At 43.9% G+C, this 12,506-nt stretch overlaps 1 protein-coding gene across 1 annotated transcript in view; it reads right to left on the reverse strand.

Annotated features, from left to right (window-relative positions):
• LOC120928255 (integrin beta-like protein 1) overlaps window positions 1-12,506 on the reverse strand; it is a 260,592-nt gene that overhangs the window by 211,383 nt on the left and 36,703 nt on the right. The window lies entirely within an intron of this gene.

Consider the following 12,506-nt stretch of genomic DNA (forward strand, 5'->3'; position numbering starts at 1 on the left):
CCCGCCCACCCTCCCCTACTGTTAATATATTTGGATTTGTGGTTTGTTGTTCCCTTTTGTATCCTTTTACTGTTCAGATTATGACATGTGCCTATGTCGTGGCAGTGGCGGGTGTCTGTCGTTTTGCAGGAGGAGGAAATACCTGGTAAAAGATGGGGTCAGGACTTGTCGGTGGTATGGGTCCTGATATTTGGGATTGCAGCAAGCGGAGGCTTAGCTGGAAGCACTGGAACTGGGGCACTGCGGTCAGGATTGTCTTTGAGCCAGTAAGTCGGCTTGAGGCCTATTATCGGATGGAGAAGGCCGCAGTGCAATAGTCGCATAAAATGTTAATAAAGGTTTTCCCTGCAAAATTGATTACACCTTTGGTTATAATAAATGGTTTTGAGTTTTATGTTAAAGTTATTATATTTTTAAATAAAGGAGGCTGCTACGGCCATGTTTTACTCCACACCCTCGGTATTGGTCCAGTTACTATAGCAAGTATAGCATGGGTAAGTTAATGGTAAATGCTGAAGTGACATAGATTATACAACAGTCATGATACAATGCTGAGCCATGTGACTACTATTATTAGACAGACAGCTAATATGTGTTGGATAGGGAAGATCACAAATATTGCAGTACTGTACCATATTGTGTTTAAGAGCAATATATTTTAATGTGCTTTAATTAAAAGCTAAATGGTTTTTAAAAAAATGATCAAATCTCATCCTGGGTACCTCAAAACGTTGCTTTCCCCTTTGTCTGTATTATCTATTTAATGCACTTTTTGAAAGAAAAGAAAACGTTCAACTAAAATGTATTATTGATTTATGTACTGACTGCGTTTATATCTGGCCAGGGGAGTAACATATCACCTTTATGTATCAACTGACACCTTTTACAATCCATGGACAATTTTAAAATGATCTCAAAAAATAAATAATTTTAGTTTGAACTGGATAGATTTTCAATTGTAAAAATAAGAAACAGATCAGCTATGGTCTACCAAAGGAAAATACCTAAATAAAGTGGAACAGATTGTTTTATTTTTATTCAGTAGCACTGTGCATCTTTTTTGCAATCCTTAAAAAACAATGGGTGTGAGTGGGTGGCATAATTTAATTAATCAGCCACTTCATGCTGTTATTCTCATAGACATACATTTAAGTGGCACTGCATTACAGACACATAATGAATTCTGGCATACAACGCACAATTAATGTAAATTGGTGTACTGCTCAAAGGTAAATGACAATTAAACAGAAATGTTCTCCTTGTTTATATTTCCTGGTGCCAGATATAGCAGGGCCTTAGCTATAGTTTAGGGAAAAGTCCAAACTCATCCTTTCCTTCGGTTTGTTGTCCATAGAAAGGTGGACAACGTTTTACTGTGCCTGTACCAGGGCTCAAGTCCTGAGGGAACGTGTAGGAACGGAGTTCCTGCACTTTTTTCACAGCAGGAACTCAGTTCCCTTTGCAGGACTAGAGCAGCCGAGCCGCCCGAGCCAATCCTAAGCGGCGATGCCCAGCTCGAGTCACTGTCAGGGGCAGGCGAACCTTTGTAATCCTTTATGTTACTGGCCGCTTCCTGTATATGGATTCATCAGGTAGTGTGTGGGTATTCCGTCACTTCCTCGATGCCATAATGTCTTCTGGGAGCTTTTGTCATTGTTCCCAGGAGACATTGCTTCTTTCTAAATCCCGCAATAACTCGCGGCAGACCTCCGCAATGTCTCCTGGGAACAATGACAAAAGCTCCCAGGAGACATTGCGGCATCGAGGAAGTGATGGAATATATCCGAATATACTACCCTATTAATGTTGGAGACTGAACATTGTTTCATGCTATGTTATACATTGCTTGGTTTATTTCCCTGTGTATTTGGAGTATGACCACTAGATGTCACTATACACAGATACTCTATCATAATGTTCTTTGTGTTAACTATCTGTTACTGCATCTTTCCTGTTATCTATGGTTGTTGTTCTTCTATATCTTGTGTGCTAACATGAGCACCATGCTCTCTGCTGTATGTCTCTTCAATACAAATGAATCCAAGTAAACTACAGCCATCCATATATGTCTGATTATTCTTTGCATCATCTGCACCAGCCAACAAAGGTTATGGGCCCAGACAACGTGAATCATCAGACAGCCGGAACAGAGGTCTAGTCTTCATCTGCACACCATCTTTGATCAAGCTGCGGAGGAAATCTGCTCTGAGGTATCCAGGTGTTTGGAATACGAGCAAGGTACATTATTCATGGCTAGCAGCGGGGATCTTAAACTGGGGATCACTAAGCTAAATAGTGACAACTACCAGATGTGGAAGTTCAAGATGGAGATGTTGCTGAGCAAAGATGACACATGGGATGTCCTCACCACAGACAGGCCGGATGTAGACAACCAGGAGTGGGATAAGAAAAACAGACAGGCAAGAGCCACAATAGCCCTACTGGTAGAAGATGAACAGCTTATCCACATAAAAGGGGAAGATACTGCCAAAGGTATGTGGAATGCACTCCGTAGATTACATGAGAGCTCTAGCTTAAACAACAAGTTATATTTACTAAGGAAGCTGTACCAGTCCAAACTGACTCCAGAAGGGGATATGCAAGAACATATAAGAAGCGTGCTGGAGATTGTTGCACAACTCAGGGACCTCGGAGAGGAGATCAAAGATAACCATGTGACAGCAATACTTTTATGCAGCCTGCCAGAGTCATACAACCCTCTGATTAATGCATTAGAGACAAGATCTGAAGCAGAACTCACATTACAGTTAGTGAAATCTCGACTTTCAGATGAATACAAGCGCAGAAAGGAGCAAGCTTCTCACAGGCAAGAGAGCGATACAGGAGCAGCACTTAAAGCAACAGACACTAAGATGCCAAACTGGAAGGCCAAACTATGTTTCCGGTGTAACAGGGCTGGGCATTTCAAGCGCGACTGTCCATTGTGGAGGAATGAGCAGAGGGAAAAAGATCCCAATCAGGCACTCATAACCATGATGAAAAACAACGACCAAGCAGCGTGGCACGGAACTTTTAAAGTGACAGATGCCGTCACCAACCATAAATGGTATATAGATTCTGGAGCAACAAGTCACATGACTAACGACAGAGAATTCTTTGTAGAGCTCAATCCAGACAAGAAAGAAGCCATATATCTTGCAGACGGGAGTTGCACAACTGCTGAAGGAACAGGACATGGAATAGTCACTTGTAAAAATGAGGATGGACAAGTGTTAAAAATACCAATGACGGATGTATTGTATGTTCCCGGACTCAATGGCGACCTTATATCAGTCAGGCGACTGGCAAGCAAAGGACTAACCACAACGTTTAAAGGTGACCAATGCACTATCCAAGATGGGGAAAGAGTGATAGCAACAGCTAAAGCGGGCAAGCACCTTTATGAACTTGATGTTGTTGAGCAAGAAACAAAGCTCTGCACACATAAACACAAGAACTGTATTCATTTATGGCACAGACGTCTGGGCCACAGGCACCCTGACAGCATACAGGAGCTGGCCAGACGGGATTTAACGAAAGGCTTCAAGTTAACAGGCTGCCCAAACACGCTAAGGTGTGAATGCTGCATCAAGGCCAAAGCCACCAGAGTAACCCCACCAAAGGCAAGTGAAAGCAGAGCAACAAGACCGATCGACCTAATACACACAGATGTATGCGGGCCTATGAGAACAACCACCCCAGGAGGAAATAAATACATATTAACTTTTATAGACGACTACTCAAGGTTTACAGTGACATACCTAATGAAGAATAAGTCAGAAGTATTCGACAAGCTGAAGGACTATGTTACCAAAGTAAGCAATAAATTTCACAGAAAACCATTAGTACTCAGAAGTGATAATGGTGGGGAGTACACCGGGTTTCAAGTTGAGAATACACTCAGGGAACTAGGAATAGAACATCAAAAGACTGTCCCATATACTCCAGAGCAGAACGGGGTAGCAGAGAGGAAAAACAGATCCCTGACTGAAATGATCAGATGCATGTTGACTGATTCTGGACTCCCTGAAAAATATTGGGGAGAAGCAGCACAAACGGCCACCTACTTACAAAACAGATTACACTCCAAGGCAACAACCAAAACTCCATACGAGCTATGGCACAGTCGAAAACCAAGCATAGGACACCTCAAGGTATTTGGAAGCAAAGCTTTTGCTTACATTCCGGGAGAAAAGCGCAGCAAGCTCCAGAATCGAGCAATTGAAGGTGTCTTTGTTGGTTATGCCGACAACACCAAAGGATATAGAATCATAGACCCGAAGACCGATAAAGTGACAATCAGCAGCAGCGTAACATTTATCGAGGACCCGAGAAATGAAGTAACGGAGCCAGCCATGCCAAGAGCAGAAGAACCAAATAACGCTGAGCAGGTTTTCTTTCCTATGGAACGAACCCCCGAAAGTGATACTGTGTCACAGAAAAGACTGGAACAAACTGAACCAGCTAATGACGCTGAACCAAGACGCTCAATGAGGGAAAACAGAGGTAAACCCCCCAACAGACTCTCGTACAAAGTAGAAACATCCTGCGTAAGAGAACCCACTTGTTGGAAAGACATAACACAACTCCCAGAGAGGGAAGCCAAGAGATGGATAAAGGCAGCTGAGGAAGAAATCATCTCACTACAGGACACGCAGGCTTGGGTACTAACGCAACTGCCGGCCAAAAAGAGGGCAATTGGGTGTAAATGGACTTTCAAGGTCAAGTACAACACTGATGGCACAGTTGAGAGATATAAAGCGAGACTCGTAGCCAAAGGATACTCCCAAAAATATGGAGAAGACTACGATGAGACATTTGCCCCAGTCGTCAAACATACCACAATCAGAGTTCTACTCACAGTTGCAACTACAAAACAAATGCTAGTAAAGCACTTTGATGTAAAAACCGCTTTCCTACACAGTGACTTAACAGAAGACATCTACATGGAGCAACCAGAGGGCTTTGTAGACCCACAAAAGCCAGAACAGGTGTGTAAACTTAAGAAGGGGATCTACGGGCTCAAGCAAGCAGCCAGAGCATGGAACATGAAGATTAATGAGGCGCTTTTGAGAGAATCCTTTCAGAGGAGCAAGGCCGATCCCTGCCTATACACCAAGAAACTAAATGGTAGGTGGATCTTTGTACTCATTTATGTAGATGATCTGTTAGTATGTTATGAGCAAGAAGGGGATTGTTCCAGACTGCTGGAGGTCTTAAACATGGACTTTGAAACAAAAGATCTAGGTGATGTCAAACACTTCCTAGGCATGCAGATAGAAAGAGAAGAAGATGGTAGTTTTCTTATTAACCAGAGTCACAAAATACAGGAAGTAATTGAAACTTTTGGGCTCAATGATGCCAAACCAGTCAACTCGCCTATGGAGACAAATTATCTTAAAGAATTAAACAACTCAATTAACCCCTTGCAAAATGACTCACAATTCAGAAGGGCAATGGGGGAAGTTACTATACATAGCTACAGTGGCAAGGCCTGACATAGCTACAGCAGTGGGATTCTTATGCAGAAAAGTATCCCAGCCAACCCAGATGGACTGGAACGCAGCAAAAAGGATCATACGCTATTTGAAGGGAACAATAGACTTTAAACTGAAATTTTCATCAACAGGGAAGAGTGGTCTGACTGGATATGTGGATGCAGACTGGGCAGGTGACCCCAGTGATCGGAAATCCACCAGTGGACACCTGTTTCTATTTAAAGACGGTCTGATCAGCTGGACCACCAGAAAACAGTCCACAGTGACACTGTCCTCCACCGAAGCAGAATACGTGGCCGCATCACAAGCAGGGCAAGAGGTAATCTGGTTGAGACAATTGCTGGAAGATCTAGATCAGATCCAGAAAGAGTCCACGCCAATCTATGAGGACAACCAAGGATGTATAGCACTCGCACAGACAGAGCGGATAAACCCGAGAACCAAACACATAGACGTGAGATATCACTTCTTAAGAGACTTGCAAGAGCAAGGACAGATGGACCTACAATACTGTCCCACTGAGGAAATGTTAGCAGACATCCTTACTAAGCCTTTGCCTGCAAAGAGACATATGGATCTAACAAGAAGAATCGGTTTGTCTAATTAAGCACTTCACAATGAGAAGGGGTGTTGGAGACTGAACATTGTTTCATGCTATGTTATACATTGCTTGGTTTATTTCCCTGTGTATTTGGAGTATGACCACTAGATGTCACTATACACAGATACTCTATCATAATGTTCTTTGTGTTAACTATCTGTTACTGCATCTTTCCTGTTATCTATGGTTGTTGTTCTTCTATATCTTGTGTGCTAACATGAGCACCATGCTCTCTGCTGTATGTCTCTTCAATACAAATGAATCCAAGTAAACTACAGCCATCCATATATGTCTGATTATTCTTTGCATCATCTGCACCAGCCAACAATTAATCCATATACAGGAAGCGGCCAGTAACATAAAGGATTACTAAGGTACAGTGAATGGAAAAAAACACCCGGTTTAATAATTATGCATATGAGCGTATCTTTTTTTTTTTTTTTGGTGGGGGAGTGGATCTTGGGTGGGAGTTCCCACACTTTTTTCCCCAGGACTTGACCCCTGGCCTGTACTGTCTCTCTTTGCATAAATATATATGTACTGGCTGTCTGGAAAAAATCTGCCTAGATATTATGTTGTCCTGGCAAGCAATAAGTTCCTGCAAATATGGCACAAATGGGGTCTAACTGTTGCTGCGGACAAGAGGTCAGTTTTTCCACAATCATAACTGATGGACTTGGATGCCAAAGCTAAAAGATGGTCAAAAGCCGACTGTACAGACACAGCAGGAGCCATTGCTATCAGTAGTATCTGTAGATTTGGAGTGTTGTTAGTGGCAGCAGGAGACATAGATAAGGTTGGCTCCTTAGCAGATAGTGTGGACCATATTAAATGGTTAACAGCGCATTCAGGGGCGGACTGATAACTCATGGGGCCCCCGGGTAATAGGAGATTATGGGACCCCCGGGTAATAGGAGATTATGGGACCCCCGGGCAATAGGAGATTATGGGACCCCCGGGCAATAGGAGATTATGGGACCCCCGGGCAATAGATTATGGTTATGTCCGAGTGCCCGAATGGTCAGTCCGCCCCTGAGCACATTTAAAATAACCAGGATGTCTTCTTGTCACTTCTCAGACTCTTGCTGTGAGCTCTTCCAGCAATGTAATGCGAAGCAAGAAAACCACATCTCATAGCGCAATGTGTTTAAAAAATCTGTAGAAGTGCACGTTTTTGTAGAAATAATAGAAGTGCACATATTGTCCACAGTAAAATCACATTAAAGATTTCCCAAGCAGGCAACCTCCAAACATGGGTGTTACGGCAGTCAGATAGTGTAAAGGCGTCACATGTAGGCCCTATCCTGGTGTGACAGGAAGACATCCTGGTTATTTTAAATACGATGTTGACCATTTAACCGCTTTAAGACCAGCACAATGGCTCTCCTGCACTAATCGCGCAGGCTCAGCTGCGTGGGGGTGCGCGCTGGGGTCGGGAGTACAAGTCCTCCGGCGGCCCGCGATTGACTTATACACAGGCAGAGCGGAGAAATGCCTGTGTAAAGAAGGCTTTTCCTTGTTTTGACAGGTGACATGGACAGGGATCTACTGTTCCCAGTGGTCGGAAACAGTGATCTCTGTCATGTCCCAGTAAGCCCACCCCCCCCCCCCCAGTTAGAGGGACTGGAGTAGAGGGGGATTATGGTGTGGGGTTGTTTTTTTCAGGGGTCGGGCGTGGCCCCTAAGTTCCGGTGAAGGGAACTCTTAAAGCGTCAGCATACCAATAAATTTTGGACACTTTCATGCTCCCAACTTTGTGGGAACAGTTTGGGGATTACCCCTTTCTGTTCCAACATGACTTGACATGATTTTTAGGAGCCCCGTGGGGGGGGGGAGTGGCTTTTGAGACAGAGAAAGGGACTGAAGGCAGACATTTCCCAGTCCCTTTCTCTGCAGCCCTGGCTGAATGAAATGAAAGTGCTCTGTTCTGAGTGGCTTCCTGTTTTTCACAAACTGAAGCAAAGTAAACAAAGTTAACTATACTTCAGTTATGAATGAGCACAATAATATTAATCACTCACTGTGTTCATTTGGAAAATATGTAATTTACTGGCCTCTTCCTCGGCTCTCCATCCTGAAACATTCCCTGTGTGCCTGCAGCAGCAGCCAGTGGGAGAGGAGGGAAAGTGGCAGGGCTGCATAGGGAGGGGGCACGGGGAGGCCTGGGCAGTAGGGGCAATTTGCACCACACAAGGTGATTAGGGTGTGTCTAGGCACACACCTATAACTATAATAAAAAAAGAAGCAAATCCCTATCCAAATTAAAATAGATCAGAAAACCGTAATAACGGAACAGTACAGTAAAACAAAAACATATATATTTATTAACCACTTCAGTACCACGTTATTGCCAAAAGACGGATACAGCGCGGTACTATAGTTCTGGGGGGGGGGTCCATAGACTTCCTCCCAGAACCCTGCCCCCTTTAGCATGCATTGGACGCTGAGTCACAGATAGGTGTAAAGGGCCTTTTACCATGTGATCAGCTGTGTCCAATCACAGCTGATCACATGTTAACAGACTTTCCGGGTATCAGCAGTCCTTTCCCCACCGCTGTGTCTCTGTGAGGAAAGGAGTGCTGATAACTGGCAACGCTCTCAGCACACTTTTTACACTAAATATCATCTCTACATGTCTCAAAAAACTGATAAAAATGTCATATGAGTACAGTGTAGCATGACCGCAAAATTGTCATTCAAAGAGAGACAGCACTGAAAACTGAAAATTGGTCTGGACAGGAAGGGGGTGAAAGTGCCCAGTATTGAAGTGGTTAAGATATACTTTGGCCCGGATTCAGAAAGATCAGCGGATCTTTCTGCTGGCTTAACGTATGTAATTTACGTTACGCTGCCACAAGTTTTTCAGGCAAGTGCTTTATTCACAAAGCACTTGCCTGTAAAGTTGAGCCAGCGTAGCGTAAATCACCCGGCGGAATTCAAATTGGGCGGGTAGGGGGTGTGTAACATTTAAATCAAGCACGTCCACGCGCTGAACGAACTGCGCATGCGCCGGCCGCGACTGAATCCCAGTGCGCATGCTCCAAATCACGTCGCTAATTGTCAATGAAAGCCACGTGAGCGTAACTTACGCCCAGCTCAATTGTGAATCGAATTTAAAACTCTGCGCGGGAACGACGGCCATACTTAACATTAGCTACACCTCATATAGCAGGGGTAACTATACGCCGAAAAAAGCCGAACGTAAACGACGTAAAAAAATGCGCCGGCGGAACTTACGTTTCTGAATCGCCGTATCTACCTAATTAGCATATTCCTTGCGGAAATATACGGAAGCGCCACCTAGCGGCCAGCCTGAAATTGCAGCCTAAGATACGACGGTGTAAGACACTTACACCTGTCGGATCTTAGGCATATCTATGCGTAACTGATTCTCTGAATCAGGCGCATATATACGACGGCCGGACTCAGAGATACGACAGCGTATCAGGAGATATGCCGTCGTATCTCCTATTTGAATCCGGGCCACTATGTCTGGTTATATGTGAATCTTTTCAGCCAAACACATCAAACAATCCTTTAAAAGGAAAAAAAAAGTTTTCTAGGTTAGTTCTACATCCTAAGTTTTCTTGGAACAAAATAATTCATGTCTAAGTATAAAAGCACTGAATTGTCCTTCCGCTTGAATTTTAACTAAATGTGTCTGACTACTTAAGCACTTTAGAAAAATTCAGTTAAGTAACATATCCAATATAATTAGGTAGGAACTTTTCAATAAATGTAATGTAGGCACAGTGTCTTGTATAAACTATGCTTATGTCTGAATTTATTTTTATACAAACTACAGTCTCTCAGTGCCCACCTAAAGGAACTACATAGAAAAGTATTTTTTGTGCACCAATGTGAATTGATTCTTCTTTACAGTAACAATTCTGCCCTACAGCCGAGTTTCCAAATCATGAAGACAAAACAGTAGGATTTACAAGTCAGTCGCCTCTGCAGATAGCATGTTCATGTTAAGCATTAGAGACGGTCCCAATGTTGGAATCAAACGTAAGTTCAACTCGAACATTGGGTGTTTGTTTCACCATAAACAAATCAAACATACGGGGCGTTTGTGGTAAATTTAAGCGCTGTATCTTAGGCTGCAATATTTACGCTGACCGCTAGGTGGCGTTTCCTTTGTGGTCAGCGTAGAATATGCAAATGACTAGTCACGCCGATTTTCTAACGTACGCTTGCCCGTCGTAGTGATTTTACGTCGTTTCTGTAAGCGATACGCGGCGTAAAGATAAACATGCCCCCTAGGTGGCGTACTCAATGTTAAGTATGGCCGTCGTTCCCGCGTCGAAAATTTGAAAATTTAACGTTGTTTGCGTAAGTCGTCCGTGATTGGCGATGGACGCCATTTACGTTACCGTCAAAACAAATGACGTCCGTGAGATGTCATTTAGCGCAATGCACGTCGGGCAATTTACCCGACGGAGCATGCGCATTACGATCGGCGCGGGAGCGCGCCTAATTTAAATGATCCACGCCCCCTACCAGGATCATTTTAAATAGGAGTGCTTGCGCGGGTGGACTTTACGCTACGCCGCCGCAAGTTTACAGGTAAGTGGTTTGGGAATCAGGCACTTGCCAGTTAAACTTGCGGCGGAGTAACATAAAGGACATACGTTACGCCGCCGGAGATCTTCTAAGAATATGGCCCAGAGTGCAGAATTCAGCCTTCTTCCACAGCTGCCTACCTCTGCACCCCCATCCACATCTCACGTTTACACCTCTAACTCTGACCTCTGCATGCAACCCCCCCCCCCCCTCGAAAGCTCCACAATCTTCCACATGTCTTATTTTTGTTGCTGTATTAAGCTGAAGCACCCAGCTGGCTCTAGTACCTCCCCGGTTACTGTAGTTGACAACCTCTCTCACTTGTGGGGAGATCATCCAGTGGTGATATTGGCATTTGCACTGCACCCCATGTACCTGCATCCCCCCCATGTCCCCATCCTTCACTCAGTGGGAGCCACTCAGGAGATCTGATCTGTGGGAGCTGTTGGGGAACAAGCATGTCATTTGTAAGCATAGAAGCCAGACGTTTGTGTTTTCAAGTAATAGTGGTGAACAGGTAGCAGAGGGTCTCGGCCAGAGGTGGTGGTGGATGAGTTCCACCAAATTCCAGCAAAAAAAAAAAAAGGAAGGGAGGAGAGTTTTTTTTTTCTCACTGTGCATGGGTTGCCCCGGTCCACAACACTCTCTGCTCACTGTTGCAAAACATGGGGTGTCTTTAGGAATGTCACAGGCATGCACACAGTTTCTCTCCCTCTCACCAGCCACCAGTGAGTGAAGGAGTAGCCGTGTGGAAGAAAGAGATGGCCACAGGAAGTTTATAGCAGGGCTCAAATTGCACCCACAATTAGCTGGAGGAGGGCTTTGTCCAATATCCCAGGACACTCTGATTTGTCTCCTGTGCAGCCTGGGAGATGGCAAAGACTGCTAGGAGCCTCACTGAACTATGGGAGATATAGTCACCTGAGATAGCCTCTATCAAGCCAAGTACTGGATAAGATTAAAAGCCCCCCTAAATTGTGCCCATCATAGGGCCAGCCCTGACTCAGGGCACTTGTCAGTTAACATTAAAATAATACATTGACAATAAATCCATTACCAAAGTAGAAAGTAAAATACTTTAGCTATGATTTTCTCTGTTAAAGCAAGGGAAATGCTTTTAGAAATAAGTATACTGTATGAGAATCTTGTGGGAGATGCAACATACCGTACTTAACCATTAATAGGAATAACAATGTTTACTCTTCACTCAAGCAGTGAACACATACACTTGTGACAGCAGCAAACGGGGAAATACTACAATGAATCTATAAAGCAAAAAAACATGTTTTATTTTCATACACTCACACAGGATTTCCAAAACATAAATATCCCCAGTGACATTGTGTCACTTCAAATAGCAAACTAACACAGTGATTTGAACATCTCTACAAACCAGATATGTTATAAGAGATAAAAATGTTTATTATTACACCTACAGTTACTTTTGCATCATAATTCCCATAAGACCCCCTTTCACACTGGGGCATTTTACAGGCGCTTATCGCTAAAAAAAAAGCACCTGTAAAGCGCCTGAAAGAAGCCTCATCTGCCCTTTCACACTGCCAGCGCCTGAAAAACGCTGGAAAAGCACCGCTAAGACCCTTTCACTGGGGTGTTTTTCAGGCGATTTGGCATTAAAAAAAGTGCCTCAATGGGAAGGGGCGCTTTAGGATCGGTGCATTCACTGCTCCTAAAGCGCTGCAAAGAAGCTGCTTGCAGGACTTTTTTTGAAGCCCTGCTAGCGCAGCGCTTCAGTGTGAAAGCACTTGGGCTTTCACATTAGGATTGCAGATGAGGCTTCTTTCGGGCGCTTTTTTTTAACGCCAAGACCTCTTTCACAC

The sequence above is a fragment of the Rana temporaria genome, chromosome 2 (assembly GCF_905171775.1).
Source record: "Rana temporaria chromosome 2, aRanTem1.1, whole genome shotgun sequence".
Classification (NCBI taxonomy): domain Eukaryota; kingdom Metazoa; phylum Chordata; class Amphibia; order Anura; family Ranidae; genus Rana; species Rana temporaria.